Below are 25,561 nucleotides of genomic sequence, written 5' to 3' on the forward strand. Positions count from 1 at the left end.
TGCTGTCATACATCACCACCACTATACTATTGCTACTATTAACTGAGCAAGGTTTTGTACATAACCATGGTAATTTCTTAAGTATGCTGCACTCAAAATTTTTAGTCATTGCAATTTCATATTAATTACATATTTCTTTTAAAAAATGTGGTAAACAATGTGGTTTACAGAAGCTAGAAACAAAAAATATAATGTATATCAAATTCAAGCAGTATAAAACCATAATTCAAAAGTACCAAAAATCTACAGTAAAATATCTACACCTAGTTTCCAAATGCCCAGTGGATTAAACATAATTTAACCTGCTACCAAAAAATAAATCAAGGAGAAACCTACTGAAACGTCCATAGCTTTGGGGTCACCATAGAAAAGTACCTTCATCAAGTAAGATATCATTGCCTTCCTAGAAACAATACCTATCGGAAGGTAACAGTGGCCATTCTTAAAACCTTAGGGAGTTTAAGATACTTGAGACCTGAGGCATGTAAAGGATTTAAAGCTCTGTACTTACTATAAAAATTTGTCTAAAAACAACTTTAGCTAATGCTTATGCAGATAACTCAGAATAGATACAGTATGTTCTCCCCTATCCACACGCATCAATAAACTGGCAGCAAAATTCTTTATCAGTCGCCAAACTGTCTTTAAGGGAATCCTAATGCGGGTGGCGCTGTGGGTTAAACCACAGAGCCTAGGGCTTGACGATCAGAAGGTCAGCGGTTCGAATCCCCGCGACGCGGTGAGCTCCTGTTGCTCGGCCCCTGCTCCTGCCCACCTAGCAGTTCGAAAGCACGAAGTGCAAGTAGATAAATAGGTACCGCTCTGGCGGGAAGGTAAACGGCATTTCTGTGTGCTGCTCTGGTTCACCAGAAGCAACTTAGTCATGCTGGCCACATGACCCAGAAGCTGTACGCCGGCTCCCTCAGCCAGTAAAGCAAGATGAGCGCCGCAAGACCAGAGTCATCTGTGACTGGACCTAACGGTCAGGGGTCCCTTTATCTTTACCTTTAAGGTATATCACACATTACAGTAGTCTGCAACGGACACAGGTGTGAGGATCCCATGCTCATGTCCATCTCATGTGAGACGATTGCTCATATGTCTATTTATCATACACACTTTTATTGGAAAACTATGACTGACAGCAGGTTCCCAGGACCTACAGTAAAACAGGCATGTACAATCTTCTGATATGAAATGCTTCAGCTCCCCCTGCCCACACTTGAGTTATTGTGAAGAATCCTTAACACTGGTAGATGTTCCCCAATGGCCACTTACACAACCTTGTTAAATTTAATCAATGGAATTACGTTCACTTTCTCAGGATCTACTGTCAAATATTATGCTATAAGGTAATTGCCTATAACATCCATGATGGAAAGACAGAGTAGATAAACTGAGTGAAAAATATTATCCAGCTGCTGATTTAGTGTGTAAGCTGGCAAGAGAGTTATTTAGCCAAATCGTTCTCCCGCAGCCTCAATTCTCTCTCCATAAAATGGGAACAAAAAAGCAACACAACAAATGTAAAATATTTTCCAAGTTAAAAGTGCTACATTAATTATGGTCCTTAATTATATATTACTCACTTATTTGTATATATTTGTATATAGTATACAGATAACCAATACATATATTTATGGTATATTCATATTTACTTTTTGGAGTAGAAATAAAATTAGTTTCAACTATGACACCCTCATAGACTTTCTTAAAGTTCCATTTCCTCTGACCACAGAATGCTTGAAATAATTTCTAACAGTTGTTGCCATCAACTGTTAAGCTCAAACATAGCTACAGGTCTCAGGGACTACATAATGCAAAACTTTCAAGTTGATGCATCCAGCAGTATACACCAGCCTGACTGAAAAGTGGTGGGGGAAATAATTTCTTTCATTGGGGGGAGGGGTTATACAACTGATCTTATATATGTTTACTAATAAAAATATGAAGACAATATTGTTTTCCAATTAAAGTAATATAATAATAATAATAATAATAATAATAATAATAATAGGAAGGACCTAGTCTTGCTGCTTTCATGTCTATACCCTGTCAGTCTAGTGGCAACACACTCTGTTCCTGTCTGTCCAGGAGAACTGTTTCTAATTGATCTGACATGGAATTTAGCTGGAGATGTGTATGTTGCAACCCAAGCACCATCCCTATATGCTTTGTAAAGTGATCACCATATGGGCCTTATTTGAAATATTTGAGGTTTCCATCAATTTACCTTGGTTAAATTGAGCTGTAAATTCATCTCAAATTTATATTTCCTGAGTACTGAATACTTTATGCATGTGTGTGTTGCATATGTACAGACATTTTTTTAATGGATAAATATTCCTTATAAGTTTTGAACAAAGGAGGCGTACACCAGAACTATTTTCACTTATTTATGCAATTAAAACACTCTACAATTACCATGGGGGTTTAAATAAAGGAAGCTAAGCCAAATGGAATGCATCATATTTGAAGCTGCTAGACAGTAATTCATTCAGTGCTACTTATTTTGGGTAAGGAGCAATTATGAATTCTAAAATTCTGCAGATTGGCTCCTATTTTAAAATTTAAAAGGTATAGTAACTCTTTGTTATAGTTAATAGTACTAAGTTATGAATGCTGATGGCCTTCTACTGCAGCCTTAAATTGCCTTGAAAAAGATACAGTTTCTTTAATTAAAAAAGCTGCACTGAACTAATCCCTCTAGCTGAAAAAAGAAAAGTTTTAAGCAATCTCTGCTCTGGGAGAGAAAAGCAGACAATACCATAACAGATCAGAAACATAAGCTATAGTGTGCAGCCAGGAGCACAGCAGGGAACTGAATACTGCTCCGACTGTGTCATTTTTTAATCCCCCATCCCAGTTTCCCCCGTCTGACCTCATGCTGAGATGAAGTTATCACAGAAGACAGCTTTACTCTTACCAATGAATCCAACCCTGGATCTGTATTATCCTTAGCAGATCAAAACACCGCTTTCATCAAATAGCATTATCTGCATAAAAGGCATGCAATTGCCTGATAATTTCACCCAAACTATGCTATTCATTTAAAGGACAAGAAGAAAAATGTAATTCATTCCTTTTCTTTTTCCTGAAAAAAGCTAACTTATATACTTCACTCATGGGAACTTTTCCTTTTTATACACAAGATCTCAAGAAGGGGTCCAATAATTTTTTCTCCCCACCCAGTTTACTATTAATTATTGGAGTGCATCTATGCAGCTCGAGTGACAAAAGTATAAGGAACGAAGAAAGCAGGCAGAGAGGACCCCCAAGGCATGCTTAGCCAAGATTGTTTCCTTTAGCTATGCTTTCACTAGCCTAAAAATAAAATAAAATCAAATGTGACATATGACAAGAGTCTAAATTTAAATGGCAGTAAAAATATTTGCAGAGGGAGCTTAATGATGTTACTTTCCATACTACTATAAAGTTAAATTGCTATATGTTTTGTATCACATAGAATAGACTCTTCACAAGAGTATAAGGTACACACAACACAAGCACATATAAATTTCTGTAAGATCTTGGGACATCCTTAAAATTTTAGTTTAACAGATAAGGCAGTAGATTAAGAAGGCAAAAATAGTGCAGTAAAAATTGTTGTATGCTTCAGTGAGAGGGCTTAATTATAAGTAGGAATACAATAATGAAAGGTCAGTGGGCTGAAGCTGAAATCTTAAGCAAGACTTACTAGGAAGCAAGCCCTACTTGATCCAATAGCTGGGACCCAGAGAACTGCTTGGGCATGCCCAGTTGATGCTCCACGCCCCTTTGAATAGCAGACATGTCACAAACTACTTTTGAAGCTGCCCTTCAGTTCAAAATAGGTTTGTCAAGTGGAATAAGGGGCTGCTGTTTAAGGAAAATGTATCCAAAGTTCCCTTTGGCATGTGAAACTAGTTGCACAGTTCTTTGGATTCAGGCCAGGAAGACTTTCTTATGGATGTTCTGAATCAGATTGTAAGTCAATTTAAATACTGTAAAGGCTGCATAATTGTAGACAACAAACTTTTTTAAAAAAACCTGAGGCTATAGAATCTGTTATCACACTGACCTTTCATATGGTATTTGCTTTGATAGTCCTAGATGCTGAGGTCAAATACCAAGAAGTTAGCAAGAAGGCTGGCATAATACACAAAATGCATTAGCTTTTCGTATACTTTGTGAATGTTCAAAACAACATTCTTGCAGCCGTTTGCAATAAAGAAATAATAATTGAGTTCTACACATGGCATTAGACTTGACACCATAACTTCTGAAAGTGGCACTAATAGTGCAAAATCGGTATGCATAGCAACTAGAGTGGGTCAAAAGAAAAAGGTTGAATCCAAACCAAATTAGGGAGCAATCCTAACTCCTGACCAGGGACCAGTGGGGCTGAACGGAGCAGCAGAGCCACCATCAAATCTGAAGCCCTGCCACTCATGATGGCCAGAGCAGAAGGTAGGGTAGTGTGTCTTCCCCACATTCTGGGGTGGGGGGTGCATCAGCTCTAGGCTAGCACATCAGAGAGGCCCAAATCTAGTCCATCACTGATAGCTAGGCTTAGGATCCAGCAGAACCTTGGCTAGTCCAATTCTTCCCCCTCCTTGTAGCATTCTGAGGGTTTACACTAGGTACTGGCAGTGGTGGGGGACAGCTCCTTCTGGGCTGGGCTGTCCACCTTTGGTCCACATCCTGCACTCAGCTCACACATGTGGCTCCCAGAAGCTGTCAGCATGTGACAGCAGTCACATCCTGGTAAACAGTTTAGACTGCCCAGCTCAACCAGGTAAGGGTAGCCGATGGACCTCTTTGCCTCAGTGAGTTAGCCTCTGAATGCAAAGACAGGCTCTGGCAGATTGAGTAGACAAGGCCAATAGTGGGTCAAAACGGTCAAGAAGACAGTTTATGCACGTGCTGCAGAGGGAAGTGAGGGGCAGATGGAGATCGTCAACCTGGGATGGTAGCCCGTCTAGGAGAAGGAAAACTCAGATCCTTAACCTTTGTTGCCTCGCAGGATAGCTTCAGGAGAAAAAGCTAAGGAGGAAACCCTACACAAATCAGGTGGAGTCCTTAAGACTGTTGGAAGGGGCCTTGTACACCTTCTTCTAGCAACCCCTGCAGCCTAGCTGGTGGCAAACCTATTGCTCTGCTTTCCTTTGGACCCCATCAGCATGGCTGAAGAGGGGGTATTGTTATCTGGGCAGTCCAGGACCTCCATACACACTGCCTAGGCTTGTGTTCCGGGGAAGTGATTTCGGTGTTGCTAATGCAGCAATTTGACTTCATCTCCGGGGCTGCACTCCATTGTCTCTTGAGACAGACAGATGGCAACAACAACAGATATAGTCTTGGACTCCTGGCACTGAAAACAGTTGCCAAGACTGAAATCATGGTGAGACCTGGCACAAATTAAATCCTGAAAACCAGGGCGTTGCTACCTATTCAACAAGTGGATGGACACAGAGATATCACCCATTTAATGCTTCAGGATGCTACTACATGGGCTCAGTTAATAAGATACAGATGAAATGGGGTAAAAGGAGCTCCATACGAATGCTAGCCTCATATACTTTGAAAATTATGGGCCACTAGCAATGTACACATAGGGTTTTTTAGGGGTATGTGATTAGCTTCATTATTCTGGAGATGGCCTCAATTTTCAAAAGTCTAAGAAGTAATGCCCTAGGGGATGTAGGATTCTCCCCTACATCTAAAGTTTAAGACAAGAATATTCTCAGATAAAGTTTTAATATGTTTTTAAATGGAAGCTCTTTGATGTTGCTCAGAAGTTTGCAACTCTAGTTGGAATCTCCAAAAGACTAAATTAATGGGCACAGTACAGGTGAAATATTCAAATATACAATATATAATTATCTGTTCGAACCAAAACATGCTTCCATTTGTCCAAATTGCTATAAAATTTAATCAATCTGTTTGTCTATACAGTACACACAGAGTTTCTTTCTATCTCAGACATGTTGCATTTCTGATTTTCTAAAATGGAACACCCTTCCAAACAGTTCTAATTATATGGCAGGAAAATTCATGTGACTGCGGTCAGCAGAACTTGGACGTGAGTCTCTAAATATCATTCCTCATCTGAATGGTAGACTGTGAGCTTATAATGGGTTTTATTATAATGGAAGACAACTCCTTACTGAATGACATCACTTGTTTTGCAGGAGATATACTGATAGACTGGGGCAATCAGACGAAGTTTTTTTTGTCAACATAATGGTATTACTAATTCCCCTGTGGGTAACCTATTATGTACACATTAATATACTGATGTATGGTACTCATCGTATTGTTAAAGATTTAGGATCCTAAGCATATTTCTGTACTTAAAGGAAAGTGGAACAGACTTAGCTGCGGAGAAGACTATATAAAATGGTTGGTGCCAGCTATATTATCCCAGTACTCTGATATGTTTTGGTTTTTAAACTAGTACTCACACTCCCCAACCATACTCCCCAACTATAGTACTGGAATTCTTTAAAAACAGAGGTCTGTGGAGTGAGCAGGAATGGGTGTCAGATTCTTGGCAGGAAAACCAACGTATTATTCCCATAAGAGTTGGGAAGAATTATTAAGAGAATTACACAATGTAAATATACATGTTCAGTTGAAATGGTAGCTTACTGAAAATAAGGTACTGAAAGATATTTAATTCACATGGAAATTTTGAGCCACACTGGCCTGGTTTGCAAGACACAATAAGCCAAATGATAGCTTGCCAAGACTATGCAAGCAAGCAGGCTCCTGGATAGGAGTCTGCAGCTGCTTTGCCTCTCTCTGGCCTTTTTAGTACTTCTATGATACGTCAAGATTTAGCTTAGTGGGTAGTCCAAACCCAGACTTGTAGTTAAGCTGTAGCCAAAGCTTGTTTGTGAGCAGAGAAGTTAACCATGAGCCCATGTTTGGAGAGCATGTTCCAGGGAGCAAAGTGGTTGCATGCTTCTCTTCAGGAGTATGTACATTCACATGTAGAATGCAGTTTAGCTTACTGTGATGTGCAAACCAAGCCACAACCTAATTTGTGTCAGCAGATTCAAATACCCTGATTTCACATCACGGTCACAATTATGATAATGGCTGCTTTATCAAACCTGTTGCTACTTCCGTTGTTAGCAGCTAAAGATAGGTCTTTTTTAGGTTATCCTGAAGGACATTACTGATGGCCAAGGCAATATTAACTCACAAGTTGTGTTGGCAAATAGAATAACTTCTGATTGATTGGTGGAATGAATGATAAATGGGACTGATTAGTATTTTATCTTGTTTCCCCAGGTCATGAACCTTTTAATCTTATTCAGCTATACTAGAGAATATTCAATGTCTCTGAAATTTGGACTCTGAAGTCTCCACTAAACACAACAAATGTAAAGGTTTGGATTTTCTGTTTCATTAATGTGTTTGGGTTGGTCACTACAGTGTAGATTTAAGCCTGACAAATCTATTTATTGTTCCATCAAAAGTGTCCAGTTGATGTTCTGTTCTTCACTCTCTGGTTGCGTCTTCATGTGGAAACATTACAAAACTGAGATTCCATGTAATTATCCCTTTTGCTGAGATTTATTATTAATAATCAAAATGTTTGTGCAAAAGCAAACAACTTTTTGGCCATTTCAGACACATGCAAGGAAACAATATGTAGCCTTAAGAGATGGGGGGGGGGGGCAGAACTGCAGTAGAAAGACAGAAGAAGCTCAAGCTGGAGTTTTAGGCTTGCAGTCTAGCCGGTATTTATAATGTCCTTTTCCTAGAAGTGCCAGAGAATGGTAAGAGGAGGGATGCCCTGGTCCCGAAGCAGGAAAATTAACATATTTCCAGCTCTTGCTCATTTTGTGCATGCAGATGCATATCAAGCTATGTAAATAAAAATTGCACAATTGCACAGTGCCTAACACTGAATCTAATATTGCAAATCCTGATGGGCAGGAACCCCAATATTAAGCAGGTCAAAAAAATGGCGATTCTTGCCAGAACTAAATTTAGTGCCATATGCAAAAGCAACAGGAAGCCAGAGCCCTCTCTGCACATTGCAAGCTGTGAACAAGGCTAAAACAGAACAGAGTTTATCCTAGCATCTCCGCAAGTTCAGCTAAATACTTGTTTTGAGATAACACTTAAGTTCCAATGGGCTGCTTAAATGCCTGAGAGAATGAGACCTAACCGAATGGAGTAGTCCCTGTAGAAAACCTAAGTAAATTAGAGAAGACATAGACACAGCAATGATCACAGTGAAGATGTGCTGATACATACTAATGTGCTGATAGTACTAATCAGATGTGCTGATAGTACTAATATAAACAACAAATATTTGCTGCATTGTTGGAGGAGGTGAGCATCGGGCAAATTATTTTCACTTGCTGTATATAAGTTCATATTATTAGTTCATTCCTCCCAAAAGAAATAGTAATGTAATGTTCTGTTTTTTCACATTATTTTAAAAACTGTGCAGTCTTTGTGTCTTCTTTGTTTATTTCAAATACTTTACCAGTGAACAAATGACGCAGCTGAATGAGACATACAAACTACAATTGATTTAGAAGACTACATCTATATATCAATATGAAATACGAAACATATTCAGATAATAACAGAAAGAAAGCTGCTAAAAGAAATACCTAGTGCCCCATAACCTATTTATTTAAACAATTTTCACTACTAATGTAATATTAAGAATGGAAAGCTGCCAAAATTTGGCAGTCAGGAATCTCTCTGGCATAATAAAACCATGCCCTAAAACCGTAGCGGTAGAAATCAACACAGTCACTTTGTCTCCACAGTACACTTAACCATTTGCACTGGGAAGGTATCAACACAAAGACTGCAGAAAGACCTACACCAGCTAATGCAAATAGTTTCCTGATATCAACAAAATTGTACTGAATGCTTTTCTAATCCCCAAAAGTCAAATTAGGAGATCAGGAACTATCAGAATCATTGCAGAAGGTACAAAACTATTTCTTGCTGCATCTTGGATGTAGCACTAAAGTGAATTTGCACTCAGAACATCATCACAATTAAGCAGCCATTAGGTGTTTTATTTTTTAAAAAAGAATTCAGAAATCAACTACTTTGGCATTACTAAATGGCTAAATCATGTTGTGGATGTCACAATTGTAAGTGTGAATTAGAATTACAATGACAGACTCTCCATTTTATCATGTTTTTCTAGTGTTGACATAGACTTGGATACCTGCAGGTATGTATCACAGCAGCCCAGGGAGATAGGAAGTAATTATCAAAGGCTAGGAGTCAAGTCAATACTTAAAACTGTAAGCCGTTTTTATCCTATTTCCATGAATAACACTGGGCAACAATTTTTTACTTTTTGAATGTTGTCTAGATTTCTACAAATGATTTAGAGTATTTTTGCACTGCTTAACCAGGAAATGGCATCCGTTTCTCTCCATCAGGTCAGGTTTTTGTGCTATGTTGATTTGAAAAAAATCATATCTTGTGACAAAATCGATTACATATTTGTGGCATTATCAGCTGATTTTTGTCAACACATATCATCCTAAATATGTTTTTAAGAGAGAAAAATGTTTTTCCAACAACATATATTGATTACCTGATAGAAACATTGATTACTGTAAACTGAATGGTGGGCATTGATAAAGGTAAGTACACGTAAATTGCATGTTGCTTCACCATTTTTCAAACTTCAGGGCTTGAACTTCCGTTTCTTGGAACTCCTGGAATGCTCAGCGGCACGGAGGTCTCTCTTCAGAGTCCAACAGTAGTCAGCCATCATGACTGTGTCCCAGCGACCCTGATACCTGGTCTCCATCTCTTTCATGTCCTGATGGAATCTCTCCCCCTGCTCGTCACTCATTGAACCCAGGTTCTCAGGAAACCGGTCCATATGTGAAAATAGGTAGTGCATCTTGACGCTCATGTTGCAGCCCAGGTTTCTGAAAGCAGTCAGCATGTTGTTGACAAGTTCTGCGTAGTTTCTGGCCTTATTTGTTGCCAAGAAAGTTCTTCACTACCAGAACAAATGCCTTCCACGCTTCCAGTTCCACTTCGTTCATTGAGTTTCCGAACTCTGGATCTCTGATGAGCTGACGGATCTGAGGACCGTCAAAGATGCCAGCTTTCAACTTCTCCATGGTCAATCCTGGAAAAGCCTGGCACAAGTAAGTGAAGCAGTCACCATCCTTGTCCAGAGCCTTGGTGAACTGCTTGTTTAAGCCGAGCTTGATGTGCAGTGGTGTGAAGAGTATTCTGTCTCTGTCCACCAGAGGGTCGTTGATGACGTTCCTTTCTTTGCAAGGCACCAGTTCCTCCCGCACAGGCCAGTCCTTCTTCGTGTAATGCTGAGCACGGTCCCTACTATCCCACATGCACAGAAAACATGGGTACTTGGTGAAGCTAGACTGTTGTCCCAACAAAAAGTTCACCATCTTCAGGTGAACACAAATAAACCACTTATGCTGATCATAACCAATTTTCTCCAGCACATCCTTCACCTCTTCATAGTTCTCCTTCAGTGTACTCGAGTGAGCCAGGGGTATAGAGGCAAACTGGTTGCCGTTGTGTAGCAGAACACATTTCAGTGATCGCTTGCTGCTGTCAATGAACAGTCTCCAATCTTTGGGTTCGTACTGTGGCACTCCAAGCTTGAGCAGAAGCTGTGCAATATCTGCACAGTACACCAAGTCCTTCTCTTCCGAGAAAAAACAAAGGTACTCTTGATGCCTGTTGTGGAAGAAGCTGATGCGAGCACTGTCAGAGAGGAGGTTTTTTTCCTTCAATCTGGATGCCAACAGTTCGGCAGAGTCCTTTGACAAGCTGAGGTCGCGAACTAGATCATTCAACTCCTTTTGGGAAAATGGATATGGAGCATCATCTTCAAGAACCACTTCTTCTTCTTCGTGTCCTTCAACACTGGAGGCATCTTCGTCACTAAAGTCAGGAAGTTCTCCGAAGATAGGCACTGGAATTTCATCACAATGAGCTACAGGATGACGTGCTGATTGAAGATCAGGATACTTGAGGCTGCTCTGGTTCTTTCTGTTGATCCCAGTCACATCAACAGCGCAGAAGTAGCAGTCAGTGACATGGTTTGTTGGCTCCCTCCAAACCATGGGAATTCCAAAGTTCAGACTCCTCTTGCCATTGGTCCATCCATGTAGAGTCTCGGTGTATGCCTTGCACACCATGTGTGGCGCCCAAGCTTTATCCTGGTCACCAAGTTTAATACCAAAATAAGCATGGTAAGCACGCCTTATAAAACTTGTGCACCAATTTATGGAAGATTTAGAGGTTTTATGACTTCAAATTGATCCCTTTTCGACATAATCACCCAGAACTATAGGACCTGAATACTTCTTGTCATTAAAATAATCATTTCCAATCAAAACAATTATTCGACATGGCATTTTACCCCCACCAACTTCTTCTAAAATGCTCTACACAAGCGTACATGTGAACAAAAACGTAAAAAACGACATGTGGCCATAGCTCAAAAACTTGACCTGATTGAGCAAAACCAATGTGATTTTTGGATTCAGCGCATCAGATTCGTCCTAAATCAACTGAAAAAAACACAGACAACAAATTTGTTGTTGACCAGTGTAATGTTTCTTACTTTAAAGTGCACATGTAACTTGGGGTGGGTGGGTAAAAGAAGCATAGCATAAACAGTGGTAATAAAATTAGTCAATTAGCTGAAGATGACTTGAATGTTTAAATATTACTTTTAATAAAATAAAGTTTCCCCAAATGAGCGCATAACAATTACAATACAGATTAATGAATGTAAGTGGAGTTTGGGGATTTTCTCCCCTTAAAAAACTAATCTTATCCAAAAGACTAGATCTTCATCGTAATTTGTCCTAAATATTTTATTGATTTCATAGCAGCTGCTTGAGTCCCCTTTTTAACACAGCAATATATGGACGGAGCAATCTCATTGATCTAACTAGGTCAGTGTTCCAACTAGGTTTTACACAGGGTGTGATACAGCTTCTGCTGTCTCTGCTTCTCACACAGACACTGATACACAAGCAGCACAAGGCAAAAATAGCCTCATTTTTACAAAACTTTCTTGTTGTATGAATAGCTCACTTGCCAGAATAGTATAATATGTGCTCAAGATGAGAATGTACAAGGTGCAGCTACAGCAATTTCCCTGGTCAGGGATGTACCTTGTGTAACTTCTCTGATCGTTGAAGTTGGAGCACTTATCTACATTACACTTCTCACAGAAATGTGTTATTTGTATGAGGAAAATGGATGAGAACAAAAAATACGATGTGCTAATTGGCAGGGCAGCAGCTGAAGAAGGAGCAAAAAGGGTTTTCTTGTGTGTGTGTGTTTCTTTGTGGCTGATTAGCTGCTCTCCCTGTGCAAAGGTCAGAGGGGGCAGGGTTTCTGTTGAGGCAGGTGATTAGCTGTGGGAGGAGCTTATCAGAGCCTGCAGGGCAGCGGCGCGCACAGTTTGATCCATCTTTTAGATTTAGGGGAGCTAGTCTCAAACGTTTGTTGGGGGAGACCTAGGTTTTTTTGTGCGGGGAGTTATTTGTCCTGTCTTCACGCTTTTTATGATGGAGGACCACTGTAGCCACCCCCAACGACACGTTCTCAAGATGGAGGGGGAGGGAACAGCTGCAGTCGCCTGCGGTTCCTGCACAATGTTTGCCATCTTGCCAAAGGTTGCAGGCAGCTTTACCTGCAGCAATTGCATGTTGATTGCCCTCTTAAAAGACAAAGTCCAGCAACTGGAGGAACGTGTAGCTACGCTCCAAAGAATTAGAGAGCTGGAGCTCTTCTTGGAAGCAACAGAGCACACCGTCTCCACCAAGGAGGAGACAGGGGACTCCCCTGAGAAGGAGGCTAGTTCACCAACACAGGAGCCAGATATATGGAGAAACGTGACTCAAAGAAGTAGGAGGCCCAGGGTTCGCTCTGATTGTTTAGAAATACACAATCGCTTTGAGGTCCTCTCCCCTAGCATGGAAGACGAAGAGCAGACTCCATTTGAGGATCTCTCCCTCATTACAGTCGATCAGGTATATGAAGACGAGCAGCAAAGTCAGTCCTCAGGGAATGTGCAGGCGACCTTGGAACGGACAGCTCACGGAAGAACCCTGACCAAACCTAAGAGGAGGCGTGTAGTGGTGATAGGGGATTCCCTACTGAGGGGAACAGAAGCAGTGATCTGTGGGCCTGACAAGATGTCTCAGGAAGTGTGCTGTCTCCCCGGGGCTAAGATCCAAGATGTAACTGAACGACTGCAAGGAATCATAAAACCCACTGACAAATACCCCTTCCTCTTGGTTCACGTGGGAACCAATGACACTGCAAGCAATAGCCTCCAGAAGATCAAAAGAGACTACGAGGCTCTGGGCAGGAAATTGAAGCAATTAAATGCACAAATTGTCATCTCATCTGTCCTCCCAGTTGAACGACGTGGCCCAGGGAGAGAGGGAAAAATAGTGGAAGTGAACAGCTGGCTTCGCAAATGGTGTAAACAGGAACGGTTTGGATTCTTAGATCACGGACTGCAGTTTCTTGAAGATGGACTTCTGGCAAGCGATGGGCTGCACCTCACAACGGTTGGGAGAAATGTTTTTGCCAAAAATCTCAGAAACCTCATCAGGAGGGCTTTAAACTGACTAATGTGGGGGAGGGAGACAGTGCTCCTGAAGGTAGGAGTCTATCAATTGATGAAGATGATCATCCAAATGTCATAGACCAAATGGAGCAAACAGCACGCAGACCTAGTGGTGGGAGGAAAAAATCCTTAAATAAGAGACATGGGGGAATGATTAATGGACTTCAATGTCTGTACACTAATGCGCAAAGCATGGGAAATAAACAAGATGAGCTTGAGCTCTTGGTACAGCAAACTAAATATGACATAATAGGCATCACTGAAACCTGGTGGGATAAGTCCCACGATTGGAATGTAATAATGGGGGGATACAATCTTCCTGGAACAGATGGCCAAGCATGCAAAAGGAAGGGAGGTAGTAGTAATGGGGGACTTCAATTACCCAGATATTTGTTGGATGTCAAACTCAGCCAAGAGCATAAGGTCAAACAGATTCCTCACTGGCCTTGCAGACAACTTCATTGTCCAGAAAGTGGGAGAAGCAACAAGAGGAACAGCCATTTTAGATCTGGTCCTAACCAATGTTGATGACCTGGTTAGTGGGGTAGAAGTGGAAGGATCATTAGGCGCGAGTGATCATGCTCTTCTGAAGTTTACTATACAGCGGAAAGGAGCAGCCAAGCATACTAGGACTCAATTTCTTGACTTTAAGAAAGCCGACTTCATAAAACTTAGGGAAATGCTGGGTGAGATCCCATGGACAGTAATACTAAAAGGAAAGGGAGTTCATGATGGCTGGGAGTTTGTTAAGAGGGAGATAGTAAAAGCACAATGTCAGGCAATACCAATGAGACGGAAACATGGAAGGTGCCTAAAGAAGCCAGGGTGGCTATCTAAAGAACTTTTAACTGAGTTAAGATTAAAAAAGGATGTGTACAAAAAATGGAAAAGGGGGGAAACCACCAAAGAGGAATTCAAACAAATAGCCAGCACGTGTAGACACAAAGACAGAAAAGCTAAAGTACAGAATGAACTCAGGCTTGCTAGAGAGGTTAAAAGCAACAAAAAAGGCTTTTATGGGTATGTTCATAGCAAAAGGAAGAACAAAGAAACAGTGGGGTCACTCAGAGGAGAAGATGGTGAAATGCAATCAGGGGACACAGAAAGGGCTGAACTCCTCAATGCCTTCTTTGCCTCAGTCTTCTCCAATAAAGAAAACAATGCCCGACCTGAAGAATTTGGAGCAAATGATTCAGCAAAGGAAACACAGCCCAGAATAACTAAGGAGATAGTACAAGAATACTTGGCTAGTTTAGATGTATTCAAGTCTCCAGGGCCAGATGAACTGCATCCAAGAGTATTAAAAGAACTGGCAGATGTGATCTCAGAACCACTGGCAGTCATCTTTGAGAATTCCTGGAGAACAGGCGAAGTCCCGGCAGACTGGAGGAGGGCAAATGTTGTCCCTATTTTCAAAAAGGGGAAAAGAGAGGACCCAAATAATTACCGCCCAGTCAGTCTGACATCAATACCAGGGAAGATTCTGGAGCAGATCATTAAGCAAACAGTCTGTGAGCACCTAGAAAGGAATGCTGTGATCACCAATAGTCAGCATGGATTTCTTAAAAATAAGTCATGTCAGACTAACCTGATCTCGTTTTTTGACAGAATTACAAGCCTGGTAGATTAAGGGAACACAGTGGATGTAGCCTACCTTGATTTCAGCAAGGCATTTGACAAGGTGCCCCATGATATTCTTGTAAAGAAGCTGGTAAAATGCGGTCTTGACTATGCTACCACTCAGTGGATTTGTAACTGGCTGACTGACCGAACCCAAAGGGTGCTCATCAATGGTTCCTCTTCATCCTGGAGAAGAGTGACTAGTGGGGTGCCACAGGGTTCTGTCTTGGGCCCGGTCTTATTCAACATCTTTATGTTGAACATAACATCTTTATGACTTGGATGATGGACTCAAGGGCATCCTGATCAAATTTGCAGATGACACCAAACTGGGAGGGGTGGCTAACACCCCAGAGGACAGGATCACACTTCAAAACGACCTTGACAGATTAGAGAACTGGGCCAAAACAAACAAGATGAATTTTAACAGGGAGAAATGTAAAGTATTGCACTTGGGCAAAAAAAATGAGAGGCACAAATACAAGATGGGGGACACCTGGCTTGAGAGCGGTACATGTGAAAAGGATCTAGGAGTCCTGGTTGACCACAAACTTGACATGAGCCAACAGTGTGACGCGGCAGCTAAAGAAGCCAATGCAATTCTGGGCTGCATCAATAGGAGTATAGCATCTAGATCAAGGGAAGTAATAGTGCCACTGTATTCTGCTCTGGTCAGACCTCACCTGGAGTACTGTGTCCAGTTCTGGGCACCACAGTTCAAGAAGGACACTGACAAACTGGAACGTGTCCAGAGGAGGGCAACCAAAATGGTCAAAGGCCTGGAAACGATGCCTTATGAGGAACGGCTAAGGGAGCTGGGCGTGTTTAGCCTGGAGAAGAGGAGGTTAAGGGGTGATATGATAGCCATGTTCAAATATATAAAAGGATGTCACATAGAGGAGGTAGAAAGGTTGTTTTCTGCTGCTCCAGAGAAGCGGACACGGAGCAATGGATCCAAAGTACAAGAAAGAAGATTCCACCTAAACATTAGGAAGAACTTCCTGACAGTAAGAGCTGTTCGACAGTGGAATTTGCTGCCAAGGAGTGTGGTGGAGTCTCCTTCTTTGGAGGTCTTTAAGCAGAGGCTTGACAACCATATGTCAGGAGTGCTCTGATGGTGTTTCCTGCTTGGCAGGGGGTTGGACTCGATGGCCCTTGTGGTCTCTTCCAACTCTATGATTCTATGATTCTAATTGACTCAGACTTTGTTATCCCAACAAAAACTTCCAAATGTGCCAGTTTGGGCTTTTAGTGACCATTAGATTGTGCAGAAAACAGAGAGTTGGTGATTAGAGTTTGGACTAGGACTTAGGAGAGCATGATTCAAAACCCCACTCAGCCATTGGGTAACCTTGAGCCAGTCACTGTCTCTCAGCATAATCTACTTCACACAGTTGGATAAAATGGAACAGGGGAGAACCATCTACACCATTTTAAGCTCCTTGAAGGAGAGGGTGGATATAAAATGATAATGGTAATAACCCATACACATATACACTAATAGGGAAAGGGAAAGCAGTTGGAAGGGAAGAGAAGGAGAATAAGATTGCATCTGGCCTGCTAGTTCCAAATGCACATTTTGGTCTGAAGTATGGGGAATGAGAGATACAATATGTCCATATGGTACTATGAGCCAGTGTGGTGTAGTGGTTAAGAGCAGTGGACTCGTAATCTGGTGAACCAGGTTCATGTCCCCGCTCCTCCACATGCAGCTGCTGGATGACCTTGGGCTAGTCACACTTCTTTGAAGTCTCTCAGCCTCACTCACCTCACCGAGTGTTTGTTGTGGGAGAGGAAGGGAAAGGAGAATGTTAGCCGCTTTGAAACTCCTTCGGGTAGTGATAAAGAGGGATATCAAATCCAAACTCTACTATGGCCATCCTCCAATGTTTTACTTTACTGTACATTTTGAAAATAATTTTTGGACTTCCGGGGGCGGCGCGAACGGCAATGGCGGTCCTCTTCTGAATGGGAGAGGAGGCTCCGCAGGCAACGGGTCGTCCGCTACGGCGAAGCGGAGACCCATTCTGGAAAACCCCAGGCGGCAAGAGCCTGGGGTCTTGAGGCTCGGTGGGCGCCTTGAGCGACCCTCCAAGCGCAAAAGGAACCCCGTAAGGGGCTCCGGAGCGCGGAGGGGGGTTGCGGCGCTGAGAGCTGCTTCACAGCCTGAGGAGCGAAGCCGCGCTGCTGCTGCCGGTGAGCGCTGATCCCTTTTCCTGCTAAATTACGGATTCGGACGAAAAGCAACTAACTTGTGAGTAAAAGACTGAGTCATTTGAAATTAGAGACTTTAAAGGGAAAATCTAAATTGGTTTGAACTTGGCTGAAAGCGGAGAGACGTGGAAGCAGGAAGTCCGTCTTCCGCAGCCATTGAACTTGAAAAAAGCAATCAGCTGGAGGAGTGGAGGCTGAAAGAAAGACCTAAGCTTTACAGATCTAAGCATCTATTGAACTTGCATCTTAAAGTAAAGATTTTAAGCTAAAGATTTGGGATTATTACTTGCACTTGACTTTCCTCCTTTTATTGGATTACAAATTAGAAGGTGAAACCCAGAGTCAGGAGCTGCCTGAGCACTAAGGGAGCTGTCAGTACTGCAGATTTGGATACTGTATATTGGAACTTGAAACAATCTGAGGGTATTGAGACCTTTTAAATTTGAAACATTCTTTTTGGAGATAAATAAGCACTGTCTGTAACAAAGTGACCATTTATAAACTCTGCTAAACATTTGTATTTGAAGGTTCTTGGACATTAAATTAGACTCTGAAAGACATTTTAAGCTCCCTCTAGAGGATTGGATTAAAACAGTGACTTTACATGCACATTTTACTTTCGATTCCCTTGTTGTTTGCTTGCTCTGGACCTTTCCATTCCCATGGGAATAACTCAGTGTGACCTTGACTGACAGATAACGTTGGAATGAGTGGCACAAGAAAAAGAGGGAGAGCTAAACAAACAACTTTAACAACTCTAACCTCAGCCTCGCAGACACGTAGATCATCTGTGCCTACTTTGCCCTCAGAAGTGGAGGGAGAGGGCGAAGCAGAGCAGTTACAATTGGAAGATATGGCCTCAGGAGTATCTGTTTCTGTTCTAGACAAAATTTTTGAAAAATTGGAAGCTTTGGACAAGAAAGTAGATGCGCAATCAGTAAAGATTGACAAAAATACAGAATGTCTAAATAAATTAACTACACAAGTGGTACAGAATGCACAAGCAATTGGACAGTTAACGGAGGCCTCAGCAGAAAATCGGAAATTGGCTGAGGACACCAGACAAAAATTAGAAAATTTGGAGCAAGAGGTAAGACCACTCACTAAACAAGTTGGGGAACATCAGATTTATCTCTCCATGATAGAACTGCGAAATCGTGAGAATAACTTGAGGATTAGATCATTACAAGAGGCAGAAGAAGGACATCTAACTGAGTTTTTGACCAAAGAATTCTCCAAGTTCTGGAATTTGGAAGAAAAGGACTTTAAAATCGTGTCAGCTTTCAGACTTGGAAGATTCATAAAGAAGGAGAGGCCCAGAGACTGTTTGATAACATTGAGATCAAAGGAGGAAAGGGATAAGATCTTGGGCCTACATTTCGTAAAATCACTGGAGGTTCTGGATAGAAGAATTGAAATCTATAAAGATATCCCAAGACTACTGCTGGATCTTAGAGCCGCCTATTCTGAACTTGCTAAACTACTAAGGAGCAACGCAATTCCATTCAGGTGGGAATTTCCCCAAGGAATATCTTTTACCTTTAGAGGGAGAAAGGTTAAAGTAAGAACACTGGAAGAGAGAGACAAATTCCTGTCTACATACGGAGAGGACCTTCAAAAAGGAATTGAACTACCTTCTGGGCCTGAGGCAACGCCAGTACCAACACCAGCACCTGTGGAACCTGAAGATCCTGAGAACAAGATACCACCCCTTGAAAAATAACCAGATAATTCAGGATGTCTCTGCAACTGTTGAGCTGGAATATTAATGGTTGTAACATTCCGGAAAAAAGGAAGAAAATATTTCATATATTAAAAAAAGAACAATTGGACATTATTTGTTTACAAGAAACACATGTGACGAGGCTCCACAGAAAAGTGTTAATAAATAAAAGATTGGGCCAGGAATTTGTATCGTCGGACAAAGTTAAGAAGAGAGGCGTGGTGATATATGCAAAAGAGAGCCTGTCACCTAAATTCCTATTTAAAGATGAACATGGAAGAATTTTGGCTATTGAGATACAATATCAAGGAGAGAAACTGCTGATATTAGGAATCTATGCACCTAATGAAGGGAAATCGGAATTTTACAAGAAGCTGCAGGAGACAATGCTGGACTATCTGGACTACAACAACATCATAATGATGGGAGATATGAATGGGGTCGTATCAACTAACATGGACAAGTCACAAAGTCAAAATGTTACAAAAGACGGCAGACTACCTAAAACCTTTTTTGAAATGACTGACAATATGGATTTGATTGACATTTGGAGGACAAAGAACCCACTAGGAAGAGAGGGAACATTCTTTTCTGAAGCCCAACTGACCTGGACAAGAATCGACCAAATATGGATTTCTAGAGGCCTGGTACCTAAGGTCAAAAAAGTGGAAATCTGCCCAAAGACCTGCTCCGACCATAATGCAGTAAAGATGGATATGACACTATTACCAACTGGATCCTTTAGATGGAAGATGAATGACAATTTGTTTAGAGATCAGGAAATTACCAAGAAGGCCCAAAAAGTTTTGAAGGACTACTTTGAGATAAACATGAATAATATGGTGGAAAAAAGAATAATCTGGGACGCAAGCAAAGCTGTAATGAGGGGATTTTTGATACAACAGAATGCAGTAAAGAAAAGAACACAAAATGAAAAAAAAGATAAGATCTTGGATAAAATAAAAGAACTAGAGAAGAAATTAAGAGTGAATCCGAAGTCACAGCCAACTCTGAGAGAAATTAAACTTTATCAAACACAATATTCTAAATTGATAAATCAGGAAATTGAATGGAAGGTTAAATTAATGAAACAAAAAACGTTTGAGTCGGCGAATAAATGTGGAAAACTGCTAGCTTGGCAGTTGAAGAGAAGACAAAGATTAAATACTGTTACAAACTTAGAGGTTGATGGAAAAAACATCCAGAATCCAGTGGATATCAGAAAGTGTTTCCAGAGATACTTCAAAAAATTATACACCCAAGGGCCGCAAGACGATGTTGAGATTAAACAATTTTTGGCAAAAAACGGACTATCTAAATTGTCACAAGAAAACAGGACAATCCTGAATTCTAAAATAACACGACAGGAGATCGAACAAGCCATCCAGAACATGCAACTTGGCAAATCTGCAGGACCAGATGGGCTGACCTCCAAGTACTATAAGACATTAAAAGACTATTTGATACAACCTTTGATGGAGGTCAGCAATGAAATTATGGAGGGGAAGAGGGCACCGGAGTCTTGGAAGGAAGCGTTCATCACATTAATACCAAAGTCGGAAGCTGAAAAGACACAACTTAAGAACTACCGTCCCATCTCTCTTTTAAATGTGGATTACAAAATATTTGCAGACATTTTGGCAAATAGATTTAAAAAAGTTTTAAATGAAGTAATTCATAAGGACCAGGCCGGCTTTCTCCCAGGTAGACATCTGTTTGCTAATACAAGGAACATTATTGACATTTTGGAACTTTTGCAAACAGATATAAATACAAAAGCAGTTTTAATTTTTATAGACGCGGAGAAGGCCTTTGACAATATCTCCTGGAAATTTATGATGGGAAATTTAAAAGAGATGGGAGTGGGACGGGGTTTTGAGAATGGGATTGAGGCGATATATTCAGAACAGAAAGCTAAACTGATAGTTAATAATGTGGTTACAGAAGAGTTTAAAATTGAAAAAGGGACACGACAAGGTTGTCCTATTTCCCCTTTGTTATTCATTTCGGTTCTGGAAGTGCTATTGAACATGATTAGAGGGGATCGGTTGGTGGAAGGAATTCAGGTCGGTCAGAAACAATATAAATTAAAAGCTTTCGCAGATGACCTGGTTTTGACCTTGCAGAAGCCAGAGCCCAGTATGAAAAGAGTATTACAACTGATTAATGACTTTGGTCGGGTGGCTGGATTTAAACTAAATAAACAGAAAACTAAGGTTTTGGGGAAAAATTTGACTGATACAGAGTCAGAACGGTTTCAGAATGAGACGGAACTTAATGTGGTTAAAAAAGTAAAATACCTAGGGGTAAACATAACAGTAAAAAATCTAAGTCTATTTAAGGACAATTATGAAAAATGCTGGACAGAAATTAAGAGAGACTTAGATAGTTGGTCAAAATTGAAACTTTCTTTGTTAGGCCGAATTGCTGCTATCAAGACGAATGTATTGCCAAGGATGTTGTTTTTATTTCAAACACTTCAGGTCTTGGACAAAACGGAGTGCTTCCAGAAGTGGCAGAGAGACATTTCTAAGTTTGTCTGGCAGGGCAAAAAGCCCAGAATTAAGTTTAAGATTTTAACCGATGCAAAACAAAGAGGGGGCTTTGCCCTGCCAGACTTAAAGTTGTATTATGAAGCCGCAGCGTTCTGCTGGCTAAAAGACTGGCTACTTCTTGAAGACACTGATGTGTTAGATTTGGAAGGGTTTAACAATGCCTTTGGATGGCATGCATATTTATGGTATGACAAGGTTAAAGCAAATAAGGCCTTTAAGAACCATATTGTCAGAAAATCATTGTTTAATGTCTGGACAAAATATAAAGACTTGCTGGAAAATAAAACACCAAGGTGGCTTTCACCTTTGGAAGCCAAGGCCCGAAAAAGACCCAATATGGAGGCTAAATGGCCAAAATATTGGGAAATACTAGAAAAGGATGGAGACAATTGGAAATTGCAGAGTTTGGAGAAAATGAAAGACAAAGTGCGAGATTGGTTACATTACGCTCAGATTAAAGAAGTTTTTAAAAATGATAAGAAACTAGGGTTCCAGGTGGAGAAATCGAAATTAGAAACAGAATTGCTAGAACCAAAGATTAAGGTACTTTCAAGGATGTATAACTTGCTGTTGAAATGGAATACACAAGACGAAACGGTTAAATCGGCTATGATAAGGTGGGCACAGGACATTGGGCACAATATCATGTTTGAGGACTGGGAGAGGTTGTGGAGTAATGGATTGAAATTTACTGCATGTAATGCTCTGAAAGAAAATGTAATGAAAATGATTTATAGATGGTATATGACCCCAGTCAAACTTGCCAAAATTTACCACCTGTCTGATAATAAGTGTTGGAAATGCAAAGAGTGTGAGGGAACGTTCTTCCACCTCTGGTGGACTTGCCCTAAAGTGAAGGCGTTCTGGGAAATGATTTATAATGAACTGAAAAAGGTATTTAAATATACCTTCACTAAGAAACCAGAGGCTTTCCTTTTGGGTATTGTCGGCCAAGGGGTGGCAAAGAAGGACCAGACATTTTTTATGTATGCAACAACAGCAGCAAGGATACTTCTCGCAAAACATTGGAAAACTCAAGATCTACCCACACTGGAAGAATGGCAGATACAACTGATAGACTACATGGAACTGGCTGAAATGACCGGCAGAATCCGTGACCTGGGAGAAGAGAGGATTGAGGAGGACTGGAAGAAATTTAAGAACTATTTACAAAAGTATTGTAATTTGACTGAATGCTAAATAAGATGCTAGATCAAAATAACTGAGCACCACTAAATTTAGAAGTTTTTAAGAAAATAAGTAAGACTGTGAAATTTAGCTCCTTCTGAGAATTATAAGATTATGAAATATAGAAGGGATATAAGAATTTAAATAAGATGATAAATTGCTGACAAAATGTTACAACGATGAAAGTGGGAGCGGGAGATGTGAGGAAGTCCAAAGAAAATGTGAAAATATGTTAAGATCAATGTTATATTGCTTATTATGTTTATTTTTACTGTAAAACCTAATAAATTGCTATAAATAAAAAAAAAAAAACATTTTGAAAATAATTTTTATAGTTTTTCATACCCCCATGTGTAACTTTCAGGTAGGTATCTGCAAAGGCGTCCACTATGCTTCTTAACTGGCATACTATTAAAATATTTCAAAGAATTACAGAGAAGCATGAAGAATTGAGAAAGGGTATAGCCTGCTTAAAGGGGAATGTGGCGGAGCAAAGGAACTCAACAGTGCATTTTATCTGAATCAAAATGTATGTTAAAATAGCAGCAGCAAGTGAACAAAGGCATCATCATCATCATCATTATTAAATGTGGTATCTAACTCCTGCCCTGGTGTAGCCTTTTTACACTACATCCATTACATTTTGATCTACAGGCAATTCAATGCTGGATTATAAGATGAGACAGAGAAGGAAGAGAACTCAATACCATTTGGTTAGGGTATAAGCTGTTAGTGAAACAAATCAAATAACTATGAAAGGAAGTTCAGAACTTCTGTTATTTGGTTATTCTGAATATCCAGTGGGGCAAGGCAGAAGGATATTTTCACTGAACCATCCCTTGCAGCTACCTGCTGTTTGCCTCATGTTCAAGACAGGTATTGTGAGGTATGCCTCCACTGTGATTTACTGGAAAAAAGAAATTTTTCCAAATCACCTACCTCTTAACAAAGACATGGCTCATTCTGGATCAACTGAGATATGAAGTTGCAACTGAATTTAGACCTCCTTCTATTGCTACCACAATGGGAACTTGCATCTATTGCCACAGAGAAGGTGGTTTGTAGGGAGAGCTATGGGGCGATAAGGAGAAGACACAGCGTTCTTCTTATATCTGTAACTTGCAGGCACTCACTGAAGTGTCCACTGTTGTTGGAATGCACAGGCAAGTGGGAAGAAGGAAGTGTGGGATGAGGCATTTCACCCTCTGCTCCTTATCAAGAATAAAGGTGAGATGGTGACACCACCAGTCTGCCTTCAGAACAGTCTTAAAGGGAGTATCATAAATCTTCTGTCACTCCTTCTCAACTATCAGAGACAGGGAATACGATTTAGTGGGATACAGGCTTCTCATGCCTAACTAATCAATGGAAATTTTGCTAGCTTTTTTATAAAAAAATCCAATCTTTGTTAAAATATTCACTTAGAATCAGCTGCTGCATAAGTCAGCATATATTTTTTTAATTCATCCTTGTTAAAGTCTTATAAAAACAAAATTAAATAATCACCACTACCACATACAGCCAATAAACTTAAATAGAAACATATATTGTGTATAAACTATTACTAAATATAAACTATTACTAAACAGACACGGATACTTGAATTTTTACTCCATTTTACCAGTCTATCAAAAAATGGCCATGGTCTCCCTGTACATGGTGCCCACACTGATGTTTCCACAGAGAAGACCTACTGATGCATGCCATCATTTTAGTTATACTGTTGTGTCCAGGCAGTCACACTCATTGTCACAGATTGTCTTGGATTTTTCCTCCCCAAGGAAACTACTCCTATGAAGTGTGAAGCCCTTACCTGGCATTCTGTATGAAGACTCAACATTTATTTCTACAACAAGAAAAAAGCAAAATTGAAGAATATTATAATTCCATTTTTATTTAACCCTGGGGTATGCAATGTCACAGCAAAAATTCTTATTAACGTAACTTCAAGTTTGTGTACATTGTAGTGCTTGGTTAAAGTATTCAGCCCAAACTTCTCTGCATTTCAGGGTTCAGGTGGGCAAAACAATCTCTTAATATTTTTGTGATATTTGGGCAAATTTTCTCATATTTTTCTGTGTGTGTGTTTCTGTGTGCATGACTTAACACAATAGATATGGGGTGGCAAATGGTTGCTGTCTTTCTTTTACAGTGGTACCTCGGGTTACAGACGCTTCAGGTTACAGACTCTTCAGGTTGCAGACTCGGCTAACCCAGAAATAGTACCTCAGGTTAAGAACTTTGCTTCAGGATGAGAACAGAAATCGTGCAGCAGCGGAGCAGTGGCAGCGGGAGGCCCCATTAGCTAAAGTGGTACCTCAGGTTAAGAACAGTTTCAGGTTAAGAACGGACCTCCAGAACGAATTAGGTTCTTAACCCGAGGTACCACTGTACTGGGAAAAACTTTTGTCACCGCTTTAAGTGGCAGCAGAGCTGCAATTAACAACAAAGGTCATACAACGTTCAACAATTGCAACACAGAGCTCATCAGTGAGAACAGTCCAGAAGGAATGAAACAAAGTTGTCCCATTCGTATTGGGACATTCTCACTGAGGAACAATATTAGTCTCTGTTGCTTCTTATTGTTTTTTTGCCACCTGAGGGAGTGATAAAGCTTTTAAAACCACTTTTGCAAAC

General features: G+C 40.5%; 1 protein-coding gene and 1 long non-coding RNA gene across 2 annotated transcripts in view; one reads left to right on the plus strand and one right to left on the minus strand.

Annotated features, from left to right (window-relative positions):
- Positions 1-25,561, minus strand: part of TENM3 (teneurin transmembrane protein 3) — a 974,114-nt gene that overhangs the window by 414,543 nt on the left and 534,010 nt on the right. The gene's annotated exons all lie outside the window — the stretch shown is intronic.
- LOC308485942 lies at positions 5,304-23,329 on the plus strand. The gene is made up of 4 exons (XR_013990881.1): positions 5,304-5,383; positions 7,282-7,373; positions 9,176-9,202; positions 23,289-23,329. It is a non-coding gene; the product is annotated as an uncharacterized lncRNA (long non-coding RNA).

The sequence above is a fragment of the Podarcis pityusensis genome, assembly GCF_964106645.2.
Source record: "Podarcis pityusensis genome assembly, chromosome: 9".
Taxonomy (NCBI): domain Eukaryota; kingdom Metazoa; phylum Chordata; class Lepidosauria; order Squamata; family Lacertidae; genus Podarcis; species Podarcis pityusensis.